At 46.1% G+C, this 22,080-nt stretch overlaps 1 protein-coding gene across 2 annotated transcripts in view; it reads right to left on the reverse strand.

The window, feature by feature from the left end:
• The window catches only part of FNDC1 (fibronectin type III domain containing 1), a 1,121,378-nt gene that overhangs the window by 801,964 nt on the left and 297,334 nt on the right, over nucleotides 1-22,080 (reverse strand). The gene's annotated exons all lie outside the window — the stretch shown is intronic.

Consider the following 22,080-nt stretch of genomic DNA (forward strand, 5'->3'; position numbering starts at 1 on the left):
ATTATGAAAGTCTATGACACCTTTACGAGTCCCGAGCTTACAGTTATGGCGGACACGGCAAAAAAAGAGCTGCCCTCCCTTTCCTTAGCTCAATTTCATCCTATCTCTCTCCCTGAGGCACTGAAGGAAATACATAAATGCAAATCAGGGACCCCTGATGACCCCTGTCCGCCGAAGCTCTGGAAAATGATGTCGGACGCAATTGTAGTACCACTCCTACATATATGGAACACGTCCATTGAAACCGGCACGTTTCCTGATTGTTGGAAACATGCCACACTTCTCCCTCTGAAAAAGAAGCCCAGTGGTGCTCCCGATGACCTGAGTAATCTCTGCCCAATCTCCCTACTAGCAGCCCCAGGAAAAATGCTCGAAAAGTTGATACAACGTCAACTAAACAGCTTTATCGAGGAAAAAGGGATTTTACATGAAACACAGTCAGGTTTCAGGTCCGGTTTTAGCACCGAAACCGCCCTTATCGAGGTTGCTGAGTCAATTAGGTGGTCCTTAGATTCAGGAGCATCAGCTATGCTGGTGCTCCTGGATCTATCAGCCGCATTTGATACTGTGGATCATGGCAGACTGCTGCTACGGCTGAAGGACATAGGTCTGGAAGATAAGGCACTGAGCTGGCTTCACTCCTATCTCACAGATCGCTCCCAGAAAGTGGCATTGGGCACCTTGTCTTCTAAGCCAAAACGCCTCTCGTGTGGCGTCCCTCAAGGGTCGGCACTCAGCCCTCTACTTTTTAATGTTTATTTAGCCCCACTTTTTACCTTGATTGCCAAATGGGGGGTCAAGGCAATTTCGTATGCAGATGATACGCAATTAGTCTTCGCCTATTTGGAGGTGTCGGAGGCAGCTTTTAGCAAACTGAGGGGCTGCCTTCGAGATGTGGCCAGCTGGATGAATGCAAACAAATTGAAGTTGAATGCAGGCAAAACGGAGGTAATATTCTTTGGTAAAAACACACAACCTCCCTCCGACCTGTGATGGCCTCCTGAAATGGGTCCATCACCTTCCCCAGGAACCAATGCGAAGAATTTGGGAGTAAGATGGGACGAGAATCTTTCTTTCTCCTCTCACATACAGCAGGTCACTACTGGATGTCTTCACAAACTCAGAAACCTCCGCAAATTCCTCTCTTTCCTACTAGTTGAGAGTCGCAAAATGGTAGTCCATGCAACAGTTACATCCAGATTGGACTACTCGAACGGCCTCTATCTTGGTCTGCCTAAATAACTGGTGCAATGCCTGCAGATCGTGCAGAATGCGGCTGCGAGATTGATAAAGCGCATTCCTTTCAGACAGCATGTCTCTCCGCATCTGCGCGAACTGCATTGGCTCCCAGTGGCGAGTAGAATAAAATTCAAAGTTCTTACCCTGGCGTTTAGAGCACTTAAAGGAACTTGCCCTAACTATTTAAAACTCAGACTCCCCCGCTACCATCAGGAGAGACACTTGCGATCTAACTCCTTGCTTCAGCTTCTCGTCCCACGAGTTAGGAAAGCCAGACTTGGGGGCAGATCTTTTTCTGCTGGCACGGCGAAACTCTGGAACGCCTTGCCCTCTGCCATCCAATCGGCTACGACAGAAGCTAGCTTTAAGAAGCTTCTAAAGACCTGGCTCTTTATGCAGAAAACCTAAGCAATTCCCCGTGCCCCCTGCTTTGCTGAAGTACTCTTCCAGCGCCGGGACACCTCTTCGAGAGGTAGCTGTTCGTGCTTTACAAGTATCAGTATTATTATTATTATTAAAGTATCCAGGAATCACTTATGAACACTGTGTGCTTCATCAGCCCGCGTGTTTTTTGTTAAATCAGTAGACTGTAATCAGTGAGGAGCTGCAGTAGGATATGGATTCAACAGAATGATAGCCCCACCTAAAGCGTATAAAGCTGAAATATTTTTTTTTAAGTAGCCGATAACGATGCAGTGCATATTTCTCTTTTGGAGACTCCCTTAAGTTCTGGTAAGAAGGCCAAAATGGTTTGTCTAGCAAGATATCGAACTGAACCAGCAAAGCTTCACTTGCTGAGTAGTAAGGTGGAGATGCACCAAGATGTACAAAATGGTTAAAGTTAGCAATAAAAGTCTTCTTACTCCTGCTGTCTGCTTCAAGGTTATAAAACAAATAAAGCTGAATGTGAACTAACAAAGAAAGTAGACAGGACTCAAAGCACATGTAATAAATAAAGCTGAATCCCCTTCTGATTTCCCACTTTAAGGAAAGCACTGGAAGAATGATGTCCACTTCAATATGGAAAGGAGAGCCAATTTTAGAACACAAAGATTGATCAAACTGAACTTCCACCGTATCTGCCAATCGAGGTAGGGATGATGATCTGAAAAGGCATGTGCATAAGGGGAGCTCCATATGGAGCCACCAGCAAGGGACAGCAATAAGGCAGTATTTCTTCTGGGAAATGCAAATTTGAATATTGTCCTCAGGAGAATGCCACAGGCATACGTCTATTTTGCCTGTTGAGCTGACAATCCATCAAACTGAAGTGGTGGTAAAAAAACAGTTTGTCTGAAATTGCAACTTCCTCTAAAGAACTAAAAGAAGACACCTACATGTAAAAGATCAAATACAATTGTTCATGTATTATTTATTAAAAATAATTTTAGGGGAAGGGGGAGGTGTTAAAAAGGCCGCAGGAGCTGTTGCATCTTCCCTGAGCTCCGACGTGCCCCAAATAAATAATTATGGGCCTCCTGGCCTTCAATGTGTGATGAAGCTCTGCATCCCGTAGGTCAATGGGGAGGGTATTGGAGGTCTGAGGTTCCTAGCGTGTATGCTTAAAATGAACTGGCCGGGGCCTGTAGGTCAAGAGCAGATTGTGCCACCCACCTTGCCATGCATGAAGATGACTGCAATTGTACCAGTGGAGGCTCTTGGACTTTTGGACTGCCACACAGGCAAGTTGGGAATGAGTGGGATCCATGAGGGAATCAGCCATGCTTGCCAAGGCTCCGGCCAGGCACCCGTGACTATCCATTCCTGCTTGATGCTGCAATGAGATTAGGTTGAAAGCTGTGCCCTGTGCTTCAAACGGGATTGAGTGAGGTGGCTCTCTACCGCATTCAGGATGTGGGCCCCCTTACCGGGCAGTGGCGAATGATGCCCGAGGACACAAGATACTCAGAGGAGTGAGGTTGCAGGTTGATGGCAATGGTGAAGTCAGGACCTACACAGTCTTCAAATGGACTAGTACATGAATTACCTAGACAGCATTGTCTGATGCACAGATGCAGATGTTAAATGTGAAGCACTGCTGACTGTGTGAGCAATAAATGTGGTGTGTTGGAGATGCTCAACAAATTTGCAAGGTTGATACATCAACGTAGAAAGCCGATATTAACAGAGGATTGCTCAAAGCTGTGATCAATAGTGGAACTGATTGCAATTGGGGTATCTGAAGGGGGACGTGTGAATGGTGTGTGCCCCGGACAGTGCAATGACTCAAGCGTCTCTGTGTGCCAAAAGTGGCTTATAGCGCTAGAAACAGGCAGTTGATCGAGAAGGGCCTAACCAAAATGGTGCAGAGCACCGTGAACAGCTAGTTGAAACAAGACAATGCCAGGCAAGGGCCACCACCCACTGATGCAGATTGATATTGGAAGGCAACAAGATGATCACACAGAAAATATATTTAGTTGCAATCTCAGTGGCACTAATGTAAAAGGACATTGAGAAAAAAATGGAACAAACCAAGGAGCTTGAAAATGCAATCATCATCGTTCTTTAACTCCCTTCGCCACGTCAGTTCAGACCCAACTGTATGCAAATCGGTCTTGACCCTGTGCCTCATGGCAACAGTCCAGCCTGAACTGCCAAGCCAGGACATTTAGAAAGTGGGCATTGTCTTACTTTAAGCATCCTGCGCCTTCTGCCTGTCTCTGAATACATGTCTGAGGTGGGTGTCAACTAGGTCTTGTGCAGTCCCACTAGATAGCCACACACAATGGAAACTTAGGTGTGACTTCACTGGCTTTAATGGGCCATTAACTGGCCAACTGAGTGGTATGAAACATGAATTTTGATTGTGGTCTGTTGCATAAAAGGGTTCAATGCTTCATTTAACAACATTTGTACAGCCGGAGGCCACCACAGTATCAACGTTTGGTGATATGTAAGAAGCAGCAGTTTGACAGAGTTAAATCTTAATACTTAGTGGTAGTTCCTATACAACACAAGTAGAATACGTGGTAGTGGTGAATGCAGGTTGCTGACTATAGAACTCTGTATACTTTACCCCTACTAACCAGTGGTAAAGAACCCCTGTGCCCCCTTTCAAAATGATGAAATTGGCATGCCACTATGTAGTATTAAACTCAGACGAAGGAAGATTAGCTGTGATGAGTTTATTGTAGTATAGCTACACAGCGTGAGAGACAGCAAAGCGAACCAGAGGAGCTGAATTCCAACAGGCTTGTGCCACATTCAAAACATAGAATGTCAATACAGTGCAACTAGGCAACCATTGAAAATTCTAAATAGCAGAGCCTAGAATGCAGATATCATAACCTACTACACAGTAAGATGACATTAAAACTAATACAGTATGAAGAGAATATAACATATCCTCTCTTCTCCATTAACAAACTAATAATTAAATAAATTAATAAACAAGATAATAAAAGTTCACACAAGAAATCTTTTAGGAACCACTCTAGATCTCCTGCTCTTCCTAAGGGGAACCTGAAGATCGGCAGTTTTGGATGACAAAGGAATTTCAGAAGAATTTGTATTTTTAACTTTAACAACTTTGTCAATCTTAGATGACGAATCCGCATCAAAAGGACGCAGATTAGTCTCCTTTATCTTAACAACTCTTCCAAAATTCCACCAGTTGCCACCCTCAACTTGCACAGCACTTTTCCCCACACGGGTAACCAGAATTGGAGGACTAAACTTACTATCCCCCTTCCTAACATGAATTGAAAATTTGACACAAACATCCCCAACATGTACATGCACAATCATAGCCGATTTTTTTATCAAACCAGCTTTTCTGTTTCAATTGAGAAACTAAAACATTCTCCTTCACGATTTCCATGAGACTGCTGACATCAGAAACAGCTCTTAACCACTTGTTCATCCACGCCAGTTTGAAATAAGAGTTAGCTTTTCTCCCTCTCAACAATTCTAAAGGAGTTATTTTAGTCGTGGAGTGGGGGGTAGTTCTGTAAAACCAGATCATGCTATTTAACGCATTAACTAATGCAGTCTCCCACAATACTGTTCATACGTTCCACAAGCCTATTGGATTGTGGATGATAGAGTGAACTTTTGTGTGCTTAATATTGCAAGACTGTAAGAAAGACTCAAACACTGTGCTGCAGAATTGTGTGCCATTATCTGTTACTAAAGTTTCTGGAAAACCCTCCCGCTTAAAAACTTCCTTTAGAAAAACAATCACATTCAAATAGGACACTTCTTATACCAATTTTAATTCAGGCCACTTAGATTAGTAATCTACCAATACTAGGATGAAACAAAACCCACCAGGTAGAATATCTATGGGACCCATAATGCCCAAGCCCAACTTTGTCCATGGTGCAGAGGGACATTCAATGGGATGAAGAGGGGGAGTAGAAACCTTCAACCCCTTATCAGCGGACCTGCAAATAGAGCAAACATCAACCACGTCACTCACATCACTCTCCATGGAGGGCCACCAAAATCAATCACGAATTCTACACTTAGTAAGCGTTAAGCCCATATGTCCCTCATGAGCTTTAACGATGATGCTCCTTCTCAAACTTTGCGGAGGAATGAGTCTGTTAGCACGCACCAAGACACCCCCTACCAGAGAAATTTCTGACTCCACCTTCCAGAAAGGTTGTAAGAAATGAGGTAGAGCATGTTCTCTAGACCAACCAACCCTTACATACTAACAAACTTGTTGCAATACTTTGGAAAGAGCCTTCACCCAACTTTTTTCTGAGTCAAAGCTATGGTCAGGCAAATCAATAGCAGCAATAAAATAATCATCCAAATCATCATCATCTCTTTCCACAACACCAGATTCATTCTCATTGCCACTAACTGGAAATCTAGACAAGAAATCTGCTCTGATATTCTTTCCCCCTGACACATTAACAACGTCAAATTGGTAATGCATTAAACGAGAAACCCTCCTGACAATCCTCGGGGAACAACATTTACTAGTTCCAGCACTGAGTATGCTAATCAGTGGTTTGTGGTCTGTTCTTAAGAAGAATCGCCTTCCCCAAACATAGGAACAAAACTTTTCAATTGTCCAAAGTCAGGGCAATAACTCCCTTTCAATTACAGAGTATTGAAGTTCCCCACTTCTTAACACTCTAGACGCAAACGCAACAGTGTTTTCACCACTTTCTTAATCTTGTATTCCAAGTAAAGACTTTACACTAGTTTTATCTATTGGGGCAGGAGCAGTGACAATGGCTTCTAACAGGCCTTGCCTAGGTCTAATTCCCTCCCCTGAGATGTGGTGTCCTAAATATTCAATCTCATCATACAGAAATGTAAATTTTTCCGGTTTTACTACCACACTACGATCTTTAATAATCCCTAAAACCTTTCTCAAAAGTACATTATGGGAGGAAACATCCTTACTGTGGACAAGAACATTGTCTTGAAAAACCAGAACACCATCAATACCTCCTAACATGCTCTGCATCACACGCTGGAAAACGGAAGCCTCTGAAGCAAGCCCAAATGGCATCTGCTTATATTGGAAAGTTCCCAAAGGATAAATGAATGCGGTGAGATGAAGGGATTCAGGTTCCAGCTCAATCTGACGCTATGCGCTGGCTAAATCCAGCTTAGAAAAATAACGAGAACCCCTGACAATGGAAAACAAATCACACATTTTTGGTAGTGGATGAGAATCTATCCAGATATCTTTTTTGAGGGAACTAAAGTCCACACAGACACGCAACTTCCCACACTTTTTGCGTGCGACAACTAGGGGCGAGAGCCACAAGGAGGATTCTGTAGGCTCAATTATCCCTTGGTCACATAAGGACTTCAATTCTCTTTCAAGATCCTCACGATCACTGAAACAACCCTCTTTTACAATAATTCTATGTTTAAATCCACGGATGGTGCCAAGTTTACCTGAAAAGACTGATGGGAAAAGATCTTCCCAATTGATATGATCTTCACTTTCTAAAATAACCAATATCTGTTCAGTGCGACCAGGTTTGAGAATCATGCGAAATAAACCCTGATGGTACCACCCCAAGATGTTCAAACCCTTCTCAGCAACATAGATTTTCCCAGAAATGTTCCTATCTTTAAAGATTAGATCATCTTAAAAAAAATCCTACAAGGTCTATTTTTTGACCTTCATAAGAGACAGGAGCACGATCAGGAGGTTGTAAAGGCCTGTTGTCCCATGTCTCAAAAAACAATTCTTTGGTCAGCATTGTAATTCTTGCACCTGAATCTACCAGTAGATTGAGAGGTTTTCCCCCTATAAATATTTCAGCAATGGGATCAACACATTCAATGGGCTCTTTAACATTGGAAACATGGTCAGAAATCTCAGTTACAACAGATACTATTTCTGAATCAGATTCATAATCTGACTCTAGAACACACGCAACAGACATTTTCTGCTCATTGAATTTCCTTTTGAAACACACTTTCGCAAAGTATCCTATTTTTTTACAGTAGCTGAAAACTACATTTATACCAGGACACTTTGCACCCTGCTGATGAGGAGGATTACCACATCTATTGCAAACTTGTCTCATACTAAGATTGTCAGCTGATCTCCCATTACCGGGATTTCTAAACGTAGGATTCTTCTTCGAGAACTTCGGAAGATCGCTCTGTTTCTGTTTGGAAGACGATGAGACAACAGCCACAGATTCAACTTTTTTCTCCTCTAGTTCTTTTAGCGATACCTGTGAGGTCTCAATGCTTTTAGCAATTTTTAGAGTTTTATCTAGATCAGGATTAGAAAGAGATAAAAGTTTCTGACATATTTGTTTGTCCCTGCAGTGACAAACAAACTGGTCCCTGATCAATTGATCATTAAATGCCTCAAATTGACAGTCTGACGCTAATTTGCAGAGAGCAGAGATGTAGGTATCAACATCCTCATCTTCATTTTGCTGTCTCTTAAAAAATTTGTGACGCAGAACCATCAAGCTGGGCTGCTTGTGAAACCTTGTTCTCAATTTAGTAATAGTATCTTGGTACACATCAATATCATCACTGGGCACATGAACAATTTCAGGAAGATGTTTGTAGATGGACTGCCCTTCAAACCCAAGGGAGTGAAGAAGCAAGATTCTTTTCCGCTCTTTACTAAACCTTGAAGCACCTATGGCTCCTAGATAGGTTTGAAATGCATCAAACCATATCTCCCATCTCACGGGAGGTTCTCCAGCAGACTCAAGAAAGGAAGGCGTGGGGTAACAGATTGCATTTTAAAACCTAAAAAAAATTAAGCACACCCCAAATGCAAATAACAAACAAAACAAAATAAAATGTGTAGATCACTGTGAATTAAACACTCGAAAGTAATTCAAAACTTTTTTTTTGTGCGAATCACAGATGTGCTCCGCATAAGCCTGAGTATTATTGTGTGCGAATCACCGATGTGCTCCTCTTAAACCTGAGATAAAATTAAAATTTGCAGGTGAAAAGAGTTAAATAATGGACTTCAATTCTTGTGGGAATCACTGGTGTGCTCTTCATTAACTTGAATAAAAATGAGGATTTGCAGAAGAATGTATGCTCCAAAGTGTACATCAAGTCTTTGTAGAGTTTTAACGTTTAATTTTATTATCTGATAGAATGTGACACTTTATGTTATGAAAACACTTCACTTTCTCTCTCACTGAATTTCCCAGCACTGGGTGCCCATCGCGACACGTCTCGTGTCCCTGGTTGTGTTTGTGAGTAAAACAGATTTTCGGTATTTGAAAGACACAGTGAGCTCGCTATGCGCCCTTCACAACCCGTCTCCTGAGCTTCACAGGGCTAACGTAATGAGCAGGATGATGCTGCTGCTAGGCAACATAAGCAAAACAACACACTTCTCAGTGATTGGAGGAGGACGATGACGCCAAGGACAGGCAACATGCAGCTGCGCGCGCAGTATTGAAGGATAGGCCGCAGCAGAGTTGAAGGCCTCACTTCGATCGGTAGGCAGCTGTGCGTGCAGAATTCAAGGATAGGCCGCAGGAAATCGGTATCACTGTAGGCGGAGAAGAACTCGGCAAAGGCAGCAAAGCGGACAGGATCAACTCGGAAGAGAATACAGTGAGAAGGATAGACCGGTAGGCTTAAAAAAATCTTGCCTCGTTCTTCAGTGCTTTGATCATTGCCTATTTTTGTATAATAAAGTCTTACTGGTTGTGCTGTGTCTTACCGGTTGAGGAGAGAAAGTTGATGAACAGGATAAAAACGTTAATTACAGGATCACGTAGTGTAGACGGAGGTGTGCACAGTGAGTTCTCTGTGAAGCTGTGTAGCAGGAATCGTCACCTGTGAATTTGTAGTGATAAACTCAGACAAAGGAAGATTAGCTGTGATGAGTTTATTGTAATATAGCTACACAGTGTGAGAAACAGCAAAGCGAACCAGAGGAGCTGAATCCCAAGCCTTGTGCCACATTCAAAACATAGAATGTCAAGACAGTGCAACTGGGCAACCATTGAAAACTCTAAATAGCAGGACCTAGAATGCAGACATCATAACCTGCTACACAGTAAATGACATTAAAACTAGAGTGCAAGCTCCGCTGAACCCACCTCTGTCCCCCTATAAATCCGGCTTACATTCGACCCAAGACCGGTAAATCCCAGCGCCCCTGCAACCGGAGCTTAAGCGCTGTGAAATCGCGCCTTTGCCGGGTCCCGATTCCTCTCCGGGCCGAAGCTGCAGCTCCCGGGCCTCCGCGCCGGTCCTGGTGGCGTCGGACTGGAGCCCGGGGCTGGGGAGCTGACACTGCTGTGGGCCCCGGCTTGTGGCCTAGTCGCGGGTGCGGAGGGGGCCGCGTCTCTCCCTGACTCGTAACTTCAGAGTCCCGCGGGGTAGGGGGGAGCGGTGCAGTCTATGCCCGCCGCCCGCCTCGCTGCTACCGAACGGCGGTTTCTTGCCCCCCGCGGCTCCCACTCAACGCGGGCCTGGCCTGGGGCCTATAAAAAAAACAAAAAAAAACTGGTGATTGCAGACGCTTCAGGAAATTTGGCGTGCTGGAAGCAACAACGGAACCGCCTCACAGGGAGCACTGCTCTTGGTGTGGTCAGCGCAAGGCAAGCCTAGCAGACGCCCAAAATCAACAGGACTGCGACTCCCTGGGTCCCCGGACAAACGATTCCTCACAACCAACGATAGTGAGGCAGGAGGGATCCAGCGACGGCGATACCCCAGGGGCGCCTCCCTGGCGAAGGGGTTGAAGGCAAGACAGAACAACTGAGGTTTGGCCCAAATAGGAGGCAACATATCGGGTGAGCCCAGGACTTTCCTGGACACATGTTGTGGTGCGATCCCGGTCCTTGAAGTGGGAGGTCGCCCCTTGTGGAAGGGGCTGCCCGCTGAGCCTGTGCCAGCACTCTGCAGACCCGGCTGGGAACCCCGAGGTACGGAAAGGGAGAGGGGCACTCTACTGTTTCGCCACTGCCCCTGAACACTGGTGCAAAGCCGGGGGTGGCCTGAGAGACTTGAAAGGCGGCTCGGACTGACCCGAGAAGTAGCGGACGGTGCTCACTGGGTGCAGCAGCGAACAAGAGATAATAGGAGACCTCAGACTCCGGGGACTAAACGCGGTACGGTTCCGGAACGTCAAGTGTTCCAGCTGGGGCCTACCACTCCGCCACTATGAGGCCGAAAGGGAACACAACCACTGAAACCAACAAGCTGGACAAATACGCGGTGCCGCTGGTGCAGAGACAGGCGGGAAATGCTTCTGAAGACCAGGCCTCCCAAAAGGAGCCCTCATTGACCTCGATAATGACGGCCATCAAGACACTGGGAACCAACCGGAAGACTAAAATGGACAAAATCTCCATAGAAGTGAACGTCCTCCGTTCGGATCTTGGCAAAACAACAGAAAGATCTAAGAACAATGAATCGGATATAAAGGTGCTTCAATCCTCATCGAAAATAATGGAAAAACGAGTTGGTACACCATTGGTACACCAGCACCGGCAAATAGCTCTACGGCTCGAGGATCAGGAAGGGAGGGCCCGTCGGAGCAACATCCGGGTAGTGGGTGTCCCGGAGGGAACGGAGGGGCCCAGCGTCGAGCTATTTCTGGAAGAACTCATCCTTACCCACCTAAAGCCAAAGAGCCTGTCAAAACATTTTACAGTTGAGCAGGCCCATTGCGCGCCGGTCCCTAAACCCAAACCAGGGGCGCCGCCCAGGACAATAATCGCAAAAATCCTCAACTTTGGGGACCGGGACGTCACCCTTCAAGTGGCAAGGCAAGAAGGCGACCTGCACTACGAAGGGGCCACGATCTGATTTTTCCCTGATTTCACACTGCAGGTCCAGCTGGAGAGGCGCTCTTTCGCTGGAGTGAAGGCAGCACTTTGTGAACGGGGATTCAAATATATAATGTTTTTCCCGGCTAAGCTGAAGATCATCGTGGGAGGTAAATCCCTATTTTTCACGTCACCTTCGGAGGTCCAGAATTGGTTGGACAGTGACTCGCTAAATGGACAGGCGCAACGGGAAAGGGGAACGTGGAGAGACGCCCAGCCTGTCTCCCCAAGACCGACAGAGGAGAGGTCGGAGGTAGACGCCCAGAGCCAGCATTCCTCGCGGTCCCTATCGGCCAGCCCCAAGTGGGGAACTAACCGGGACTCGGAAGGCCGTTCAGGGAAGTGAACGTGAAAGATGGACCCTGCTGAACTGTAATGTATAAGTTGTCTGTTGGGGGACTGTTACCGCACACTGCCGCTGGCTGACATAGCACTCTCTGCCTTTTATTCTAATGTATGCTAGATTGTGTCTTGGGTACAGCAGCTCTGAGCAATTGGGGGGTAGATGGGGGTGGCGGCTGGAGTTGGGGCCGGCGCACTTTTCCCCTACAGGAGTTCTTGCGGGAGGGGGCGTATCCTCACTCCAGAGTTGGGGTTGGGCAAAAGGCGTTCTGCTAATTGGGGTTGTGGGTAGTTTGAAACCTACGGAGCAGGGAAGCAGGGTGGGGGGAGTTCTGGCGGGGGGGTAAGTTTTACAGAGTCTGGGAAACTGGGGAGTTTGTTGTCTGAGATGAATGTGGAAGGAGGGGGGGTGGGATGGGGGTTTGGGGGGGTAGGGGGAAGTTTGGAATGGTCACACCAGAACCGCATTGATACATGTGTGCAGGATTTTGGGGGTCACGGGGCGGGTGTCTCAATTAGAAGTGCGCACTGTTATGAAATTGGATAAAAGTCTTACGTTGGTGAGCTGGAACGTCAACGGACTGGGGGACAAGCTTAAAAGAACCATTGTGTTGCAATTTGTGAAAAGGCACCTCCCAGACGTATTATTATTGCAAGAGACTCACCTACTGGAAAACGCATGTCACGCACTAAATAGGTGGGGATACTCCTTGGCGGTCCACGCTGGTTTCACCTCCGGGTCCCGAGGGGTGAGTATACTGCTGCGTCGTACCTTTCCCTTGGTTATTGAACATGTAGTCACAGACCCCTTAGGGCGCTACGCGGCCATCAGGGGCTGATGGGAGGGAAGCAGGATAAACTTAGTCACGACCTATATCCCACCTGGTCTCCAAACTCAATCATACCAAGACTTGGGCAGGCTGCTCCTTTCTCTTCCTGAGGGGCTCGTTTTGATAGGGGGCGACTTTAATGTCGTGATTTCGGTAACCCTGGATAGACCCCCCCCCCGGAGTACGCCTACGGGTCACAAGTGGTTGTCTTACTTCATTGAGGCCTTTGGTCTTACTGACCTCTGGCGTTTTTGCCACCCGACGGACATGCAGTACACTTTCTTCTCCCGGCCACACCGTTCATTTTCACGCATAGATTACATACTGGCGCCCCTGCAACCCGACATTACGATCCGTGAAATCACCCATTTAGCAAGAGGGATATCTGATCACTCACCACTGCTTCTCCACTTCTCCATCGGGAGCACACAAGGGGTCTGTATAGTGCTCATTCCCGCCTGGCACCTCCATAGCCAAGAGGTGAGGAAAAAGCTCACTCTTTCGATTGAAAGATATTTTAAAGACAATGAGGGAACGGTTGACTCATCGGAGGTACTCTGGGAGGCCTTTAAGACCGTGCTGAGAGGGCAGGCCCTCTCTACAATTGCTTGTCGCCGCAGGGAGCGAGAGGAGCAAATAGTCACTATGGAGAGAGATCTCCTCGCGCTGGAAACAGAGGCTCATATCGGAGAAGAACCGGAAAAGACCCACCTGATACAGCTCAAGGCGGCAGAGTATAGGGCTCTGGCCACTGATGCGGCTAGGACAACAGCTAGGTATAGGGATGGTAGAATCTACGACCAGGGGACAAGGCAGGGAGGCCTATAGCCTGGCTTGATAAAAAGCAACAGGCTCAAAGAGTGGTGGCAGACCTCACAGATAACTCGGGGGTCGTCATCACTGAACCCCGTGAAATAGTTAGAGAATTTGCGTCATATTACCAAATGGTCTATAGTACGGGCTCTGACAGGCCGGAGGAGGACTTAGTTGCCCTGTTGACCGACATCCGGATGCCCTCCCTCTCTGAGGCCGAGCGAGACACTCTGGAAGCGCCACTCACAGCAGACGAGTTGAGTCGGGCGATACGAGAGCTCCGTACGGGAAGGCACTCGGACCTAACGGTCTGCCGATTGAGCTGTATAAGCTCTCGCCGGATGGTATTAGCCCACACTTGAAACGTATGTTAGATGAATGTAAGGAAAAGGGCGTTCTACCGCGAGATCAGCGGATTGCTACAATAGTGGCCATCCCAAAAGAAGGGAAACCAAAAGACTCCTGTGCCTCTTACAGGCCTATATCACTGTTAAATGCGGAGCCAAAAATACTTGCCAAAGCTCTTGCAAATAAGCTGAAACCCATTCTACCAGCTCTGGTCCACCCGGACCAATCCGGTTTTATGCCCCACCGAAACACTGCACTCAACCTCTGCCGGCTGCACTGGATGTTGGGACGTTGTCACACCATCCAGGAAGATGCAGTGGTAGTGTCACTGGATGCGGCAATGGCTTTCGATACACGCTTGAATGGCCCTACATGATGGCGGTACTTCAGAAATTGGGTTTTGGACCTACCTTCATTGGGTGGATACACCTCTTCTACTCTAAACCCCTTTCACCTTTACTCTTTGCCTTGTCATTGGAACCTCTGGCTGCCTGGGTTAGGCAAGATCTCTCCCTGAAGGGGATACGATGGGCTGACGGGTGGGAAGATAGGATTTTGCTTTACGTGGACGATATCCTCCTATATATAATGAGACCCCGTAAGTCCCTTATAGTGGCAATGGACATCTTCGCCAGCTTCGGGAGAAACTCTGGATACACTATCAATTGGAGTAAGTCCGTGTTTTACGTTTTTCAGGGTAATCCTCCGCAGCCCACCGAAACTGCCCGATTACAGTGGCCACTGAGGGGTTTAAATACCTTGGGATCTTCATCTCTAAGGAGAAGGAGACCAGATATGAGAGAAATCTAGTGCCGCCCCTTCAGCACTTCAGAAGGGACACAGCTTCCTGGCGAAAGCTCCTGCTGTCCCTGCTTGGAAGAGCGGCGCTCTTCAAAATGATGGCATTGCCGAGGTTTCTACATGCCCTGCAGAATTATCCGGATTTGGTCCCAAATTCTTATTTCAAGTCCATTGAAGCCACATAGAGAGAATTGCTTTGGTCTGGGACACCCCGTATCTCCCTCCAAAAACTGACATTAGGTTGGTTCGATGGCGGCATTGCGCTCCCTGACATCCGGAAATACTATTGGGCCGCACATCTATCGGCCATTAATCAGGGCACATACTGCGACGGGAACGGCCCAGGATACGGAATGGACCGGTGGCACCTGCCTGGGGTAACTTTGAGGCTGCGCTCTATTCTAAGCCCGGTATGTACCCACTCACTGGGCCCACACAACACTCAGTTCAGTTATGGCATATTGTACAGCGTAGGCTGGGCTGGGCAGATACACTCACGATGGCCACCCTGCTGTGGGTCTCCGAGAGGCTGGGAACCCTGGGCAGATATAAAGGATTCCGTAATTGGGACCTCATCGGTATTTCACGAATCAAAGACTTGTGGGGCCCTGATGGAGTAGTCTTCTTTGCCTCTCTCCAAAGCACTTACGAATTGGCTAAGACAGAACACTTCTGATACCTGCAGGTTGGGCACTCCCTCCAGGCGAATATCCCCGCAGGAACCCAGCCTCCGGACTCCTCCCCCCTGGAGGATAGGCTTTTAGACGGCCACCTCCCTGAACACGCCTTATCACTCACGTACAAAAAAATTGTCAATAACTCCCCAGACCTCCTAATGCCACTCAGGGGGAAATGGGAAGCTGACGGTCTAGAAATAAATGAAGAAGAGTGGAGGTCCGCGCTCGCTTCCCCTAAGGAAGTAGCCGTATCGGCTAGGCTCCGACTGATTCAGTTAAAAATTCTCCACCGAGTATATTTCTCCGAGACCAGGGTGCATCGGATGGGCCGTAGTGAGAAGGGGCTTTGTAGAAAGGGTTGTGGTGAGAGAGGGACCTTCTTTCATACCCTGTGGGAATGCCCTGTGCTGCTGAATTACTGGAACCGGGTGGTTCGTTGCATGCAGGAAGTGTGGGGGGTGGAGCAGCGTCCGGAAGCGAAGAGGTGCCTGCTAAACATTTGGGAACCCACTGATCTGCCGCCTCGTGGGAGGCTGTGGGCTGTGCTATTGCCAAAAGAAACATAGCTAGACAGTGGGGGGCAAATAAACCTACTACACTAGGCACATGGAAGACTGACATGAACTTGTGCATGCTCCAGGAGAAAACGGTCTATGTGGCACGTGGCTGCCCACGAAAATGGATTGAAGTTTGGTCCAACTGGAATGAGTACAGAGGTCACATATGTGACCCTCCCCGGACTGTCTCGGTTGACGAACCGCTCGCACTGTGAATTACTATGTGATGTATAGTTTCATTATCTAGAGTTGTGGGGTCAGTGAGCCACTGGTCCCATCCTCGTATGCACACTATGATCCCTCTACGTGTCACAGAGGTTTCAAAAACTTTTGGTGATGATTTCAATTTTCGATTTATTCATACGTTTCTTTAGTTTAAGTCATTGACATTCTTCATTTTCACAATCCGATACAATCCTTATGTACATCCAATGCATTTCGGGGTTGTCATGCACCCCTTCATCAGGGAAAGGACACTGTAATCGAAAACGTAAATATCATAAATAATATCCCAATAAAGTGCATGTTGAACACTGATAAACACATGATTAAAAACACGACCTCAAGTCAAGGTGGGTATTAGCGCTGGAGAAAAGTGTGATTTGCGTTTAAAGGGTTCACCTTAATGTAACCCGAATGATCCCGTGCACAAGATATAACAAGTAAAGTCGGCGGAGCCTGGCTTACGTGTATCGCGTTAATCAGGTGCGCATAGTTCTGTAAGTCAAAGTATCGGGAGAAGTGTATTAGTCACCGGTTAAATAATTGTCAAGAGTTTAACCGCGAGAACGTGATTGCCGGTTTTTTGCCAGGTCAAACTAACCTGTGTGTTGCTGGTCCCAGCGGAAACGCCAAAGACCGCATTTCGTATCTTAAAAGGACGCGATCACGTGTGCTATGCGGAAGAGGATGGGAGTGTACTCTGCTGTTAAAGGGCTGGTGTAGTATTAGCGTGAGGTAGGGTTAACTCTAAAACCCGGTGCGGGTCGGTGGTTAGTACGGAGGTGGTGAAATTGAAATATGTGGTGAGCGGGTGTGGGGTGATGTGGTCAATTACGCGCCAAGTAATGATGGTGTAAGGAAATGAGGTAATCTAGTGAGCCAATCCTGTGCCTATTCAACCAACATGAATACAAAGGGTTTAAAGGTGATGAAATAAAAAGATAAAAAATAAAAAGGTAGGATTGAAAAATAATAGTAAATGATCCTTAAATCTCGCAGGAATTACTAGCTCAGTCCGTGGGCAACTTTAAAGATAACAAGAGAGTTCAATTCTTTCGTTAAGCCCAAATGGCTTCTGTGAGGACAGTCTTTGGATCCATGTATTCTCTCTTTGGAGGAGGAATTTGGTGTTGTCTCTACCCTCCTGTTTGTCGATTGTTTCCAGTATGGCGAATTTTAATTGGGAAATGTTATGTTTCTCTTCATGGAAATGAACTGCCAGTGCGGATTTAGTGTTCTTCAAGCGAATGTTAGATTTGTGTTCTGTAAGTCTAGTTTTAATTTTTCGTTCTGTCTTACCGATATATAGTTTTCCACATGGGCATTTTAGAGCATAGATGACATTGCTGGTGTCACATGTGGCGTTAACCTGGAGTTTTATTTTGTGGCCCTTCATTGGGTGGTTAATTGAGTTACCTCGTATAATGCTGTTGCAGTTTCCACAATTGAAACATGGTTTGGTACCTGAATAGTTGACAAGTTTGTTTGGTTTGTATTGTACAAGTTCTCCCAGATTGCGTGATCTTGTGAACGCGAATAATGGAGGTTCCTGGAAAATCTCGTTGAAGTCAGGCTCCAGGTTCAGTAGCGACCAGTGTTGATGAATGATCCTTTTGAATTTTTTAGTAGCAGTTGAAAATTTAGAAACGACCACTATGCGTGTCTGTTCTTTTTTTGGGCTTGGTTGTAGGAGTTTATGTCTCTCTATGTTATTGATCCTCTGTATGGAGTCTTGGATAATGGTTTCCGGATAACCTCTGTTTCGAAATTTGACTGCAATTTCTTTGATCCGTTCTGTGGCATTGTCTGGGTTTGATGTGATCCGTTTTGCTCGTGCCATTTGTGAAAATGGTAAGTGTGTTTTAAGGTTGGATTCATGGAAACTGCTGTAGTGTAACATATTGTTCTTGTCAGTGGGTTTGGTGTATAAATCGGTTTCGAACACTTGGCCCTTTATAGATACTCTAACATCCAAGAAGTTAACGCAGTCTTTGGAGATTTCCCATGTCAGTTGTATTCTGTCATCAATTTGGTTAAATTCCATCAGTCGGTGTTGTAATTCTTCCTGTGTGCTTTTCCAGACGATGAAAATATCGTCGATGTATCTTGTGAAAAGTAATAGGTGATCAGTCCATTGTTTGTTGTGAGTATGTGGTTTTCTTCCACTTGTTGCATAAAAATATTCGCATACGCGGGAGCCGCTGAATTGCCCATTGCCATTCCCACGAGTTGTTGGTACCATGTATCATGATGTTTAAAATAACTTTGGTACAGCGTAAACAGCATAAGTTCCATCAAGAACATCTGAAAGGTTGTGTCCATGTCCGATTTAAGTAAGGACTGTTCAATCGCTTCGATCCCTAGGGAGTGGGGTATCGACGTGTACAGTGAACGTACATCGGCTGTGCATAGGATCAGTTCCTCGTTTGTGTCTAGCTTCAGATTCATCAGTTTCGAAATGAAATGTGTGGTATCCTTGGTATATGTTCTCATTGTTTGTACCATTGGTTGGAGGTATTTATCCAATAGTTGCCCTATTGGTTCGTGGAGGCTCCCGCATGTAGAGACAATAGGTCTCATGGGGGGGTCCCTTAAGTTTTTATGGATCTTGGGGACCATTCTTAGAGTAGGGCTCTTGGGGTTGGACTTGGTGAGAAAATTCTTGGTTTTTTCATTGATTGTTCCCATCTCATGTGCTTTGTCCAATATATTCTTTAGAGTTTTCATATATTCCATAGTAGGATTATTGTCCAGTTTCATATATGTTGTCGTGTCACTTATATGTTCCATCACTTTGGATTCATACATATTCGAGTTCATGATTATGAGGGCTCCGCCCTTATCTGCTTTTACACATGTAATCATTTCATTGGTAGATATTTTTCTCAATGTGCTTAAATCCTTCTGTGTGATGTTCTTGGTTTTTTTGTTCGTGCAGTTGATTTTCAGTAGGTCTTGTTTGACTCTATTTTCGAATAGATCCAATGTTTTGTGACTAACTGGTGATTGAAATGTGCTGTGTGGTCTCAGTCCCTGTAGTTGATCCGGTTCAGTTTTCGGATTGGGTGGTAACACGTTGTCAAAAAAGTGGCGTAGTCGGAGTTTGCGCATGAGTTTAAAGAAACTGACTTCCAGTTCCAAGGTGTTAGAATCGGTCATGGGTACAAATGATGTTCCCTTTTGTAAAATCTGAGTTTCATGTTGGGTGAGTACGTAGTCACTGATGTTAATGACTAGTTGTTCTGTGTTTTCTTGGTCTGTTTGTCCTTGATGGTTCCCGTGGTGCTTCTCGTGGTAGGTGGATCTTTCCTTGTCTCTTTTTCTTTTGTTTTGTCCTCTCCGGGGTCTCCTTTTTGTGCTTGGCCCTGTTCTAAAAAAGGACTTGGGTCTGTCTGTTGACTGGTCGTTGGCTGTTGTGCCATGGTTGTTTCGGACTCTGTGGTTGTTGGTCTGGTTCTCCTTGTTCTTTGACTGTTATCACTGTCCGATGAAGAAGTGTCTGTCTGTGAGGTATATGGTTTGTTGCGTCTTTTTTGAGCGTAGACTTCGGCCCATGTATAAACCTCTCCGAGTTTATAATCAAGAGTATCCCTCTTGTACTTGCGAATCTTGCGTTCGTTAATGTCGTTGGTATGTTTATCCATCTGTGTTTGGATGTCATCAAGAATGTTTTTGAGTTCGTCTTCGGATAACATTTTGGACAGTTCCGTGGATGTTTCGTCAATTTCCCTAGTTAATTCTCCCAGTATTCCAGACAGTTCTTCGATAATTAAAAGAATCAAGTCCAGTGAACATTTGTTTAGAATTTCGAACCACCTTTCCTGAAATGCTTTAGAGTTTTTACAGAGTGATGGTTTTAAGGCAATTCTGAGACAACACCAAATTCCTCCTCCAAAGAGAGAATACATGGATCCAAAGACTGTCCTCACAGAAGCCATTTGGGCTTAACGAAAGAATTGAACTCTCTTGTTATCTTTTAAGTTGCCCACGGACTGAGCTAGTAATTCCTGCGAGATTTAAGGATCATTTACTATTATTTTTCAATCCTACCTTTTTATTTTTTATCTTTTTATTTCATCACCTTTAAACCCTTTGTATTCATGTTGGTTGAATAGGCACAGGATTGGCTCACTAGATTACCTCATTTCCTTACACCATCATTACTTGGCGCGTAATTGACCACATCACCCCACACCCGCTCACCACATATTTCAATTTCACCACCTCCGTACTAACCACCGACCCGCACCGGGTTTTAGAGTTAACCCTACCTCACGCTAATACTACACCGGCCCTTTAACAGCAGAGTACACTCCCATCCTCTTCCGCATAGCACACGTGATCGCGTCCTTTTAAGATACGAAATGCGGTCTTTGGCGTTTCCGCTGGGACCAGCATTCACGAACGGAGGAACCCACTAACAACACACAGGTTAGTTTGACCTGGCAAAAAACCGGCAATCACGTTCTCGCGGTTAAACTCTTGACAATTATTTAACCGGTGACTAATACACTTCTCCCGATACTTTGACTTACAGAAGGTCTCCAGCCCCACGTTGGTTTACTGGGCCACTGATGCTCTCCAGAGCAGGGTTAGATCAGTAAGCACGCACAGGGCAGCGTGCATCCAAACCATCCAGTGCTCCCCTCACCTCTGGAGGCCCAATCAGTTGGTGATCTCTATCGACCAGCCTCAACCCAAAGATGTCTGCTCCTCATTTTTCTGCCGGTCCGCAGTGCTCAGCATCTGTGCCACCAGCTCTTTGATGTGCCAAGCACCGTAATCGGGTGCACCACTGCTCAACCTGGCCACCTCTCATGTGCAGACCCCTATATCGTAGGAGCAAGACCTCTCTTTTACTCCGTCTACACCGCTGGGTGCTGCTGTGAAACAAAATGGCGGGAGCTGTGGGTTCGCTGACCAGAGCTCCCGCCATTTGTCAGGCGCCTCCCTCGAATATTGTCGCCTGTTAGGTACAAAACATTAGGTCCTCGGGGACCCTCCTGCCATCAGTGCCCTGGAGGTGTACGTCCCGCGGCCGATCCGGAGTCCTCCAACAGTCTTTACCCCGTACGTCCCGTAGCCGGCCCAGGCTCCTGTCCCACTAGAATGTGGATCGGGCCAGCAGGGGCATCAGAGCCCTCACAAGGCACACATCTGGGACCCATTGCTCTTCGCCAGCCTCTAGTTCCCCCAGCCTGCGTTTAGAGACCAGGAATGGGTCGCAATGTAAAGCTAGGAAAAGGCGATGCCGGAGGGACACGATCTTGTGTCCTATCCAGCTGCCATCTTGGCCACGCCCCTCCATATTCCTTTTTTAGATACTAGGACCAATACGCATAGTTTCATGGTTAGTTGTAGTGTTAACCCTGTCAAAATGCTGAGCCAGTCCACTACTGCCACCCAAAACCTGTGTATCCATGGGCATCAGCAGAACCAAATTCAGTCTGACATCAGGGGCAATTAGTTTTGTAAGAAGGGTATATTCTGTATAGTAGTTGCGGGATCATATATACTCTGTGTACACATTTACAGTGAATCAATTTTAACCTGGCATTGTGGGTGAGCGTTCTATAGTTTTTAAAAACATTACGCCAGGACAGTTCCCCAAATTCCTCCTCAAGATTCTTATCCCAATTTGCTTTCAAACTATTCAATCATTTGCTCCTCCGTGGTAACACAAATGAATATGGACTTGAGATCAACTTTCAACCAACCAGCAGCCCTAGTATCATTTGGTTCATCCTGTGATTGTCTTAGTCTTGTAGTAAGTCGGGCTAGATCTTCTTCACACCTGCAGCCAGTCGAGCAATTGGGTCCTGTTTATCGCAGAAAGCATTAAATCCCAACAGTCGACCATCATCGTTTATATCGCCAATAGTTGGGGATTCCCTCTGATCTGCCTTTCCTCCATGAAAACCTAATAATTTGGGCACAATTTACTACACCATGGTATTACCTGCATAAATAAAGTCAAAATGCAAAAACAATA

This window comes from Lissotriton vulgaris, chromosome 6 (genome assembly GCF_964263255.1).
Source record: "Lissotriton vulgaris chromosome 6, aLisVul1.2, whole genome shotgun sequence".
Taxonomy (NCBI): domain Eukaryota; kingdom Metazoa; phylum Chordata; class Amphibia; order Caudata; family Salamandridae; genus Lissotriton; species Lissotriton vulgaris.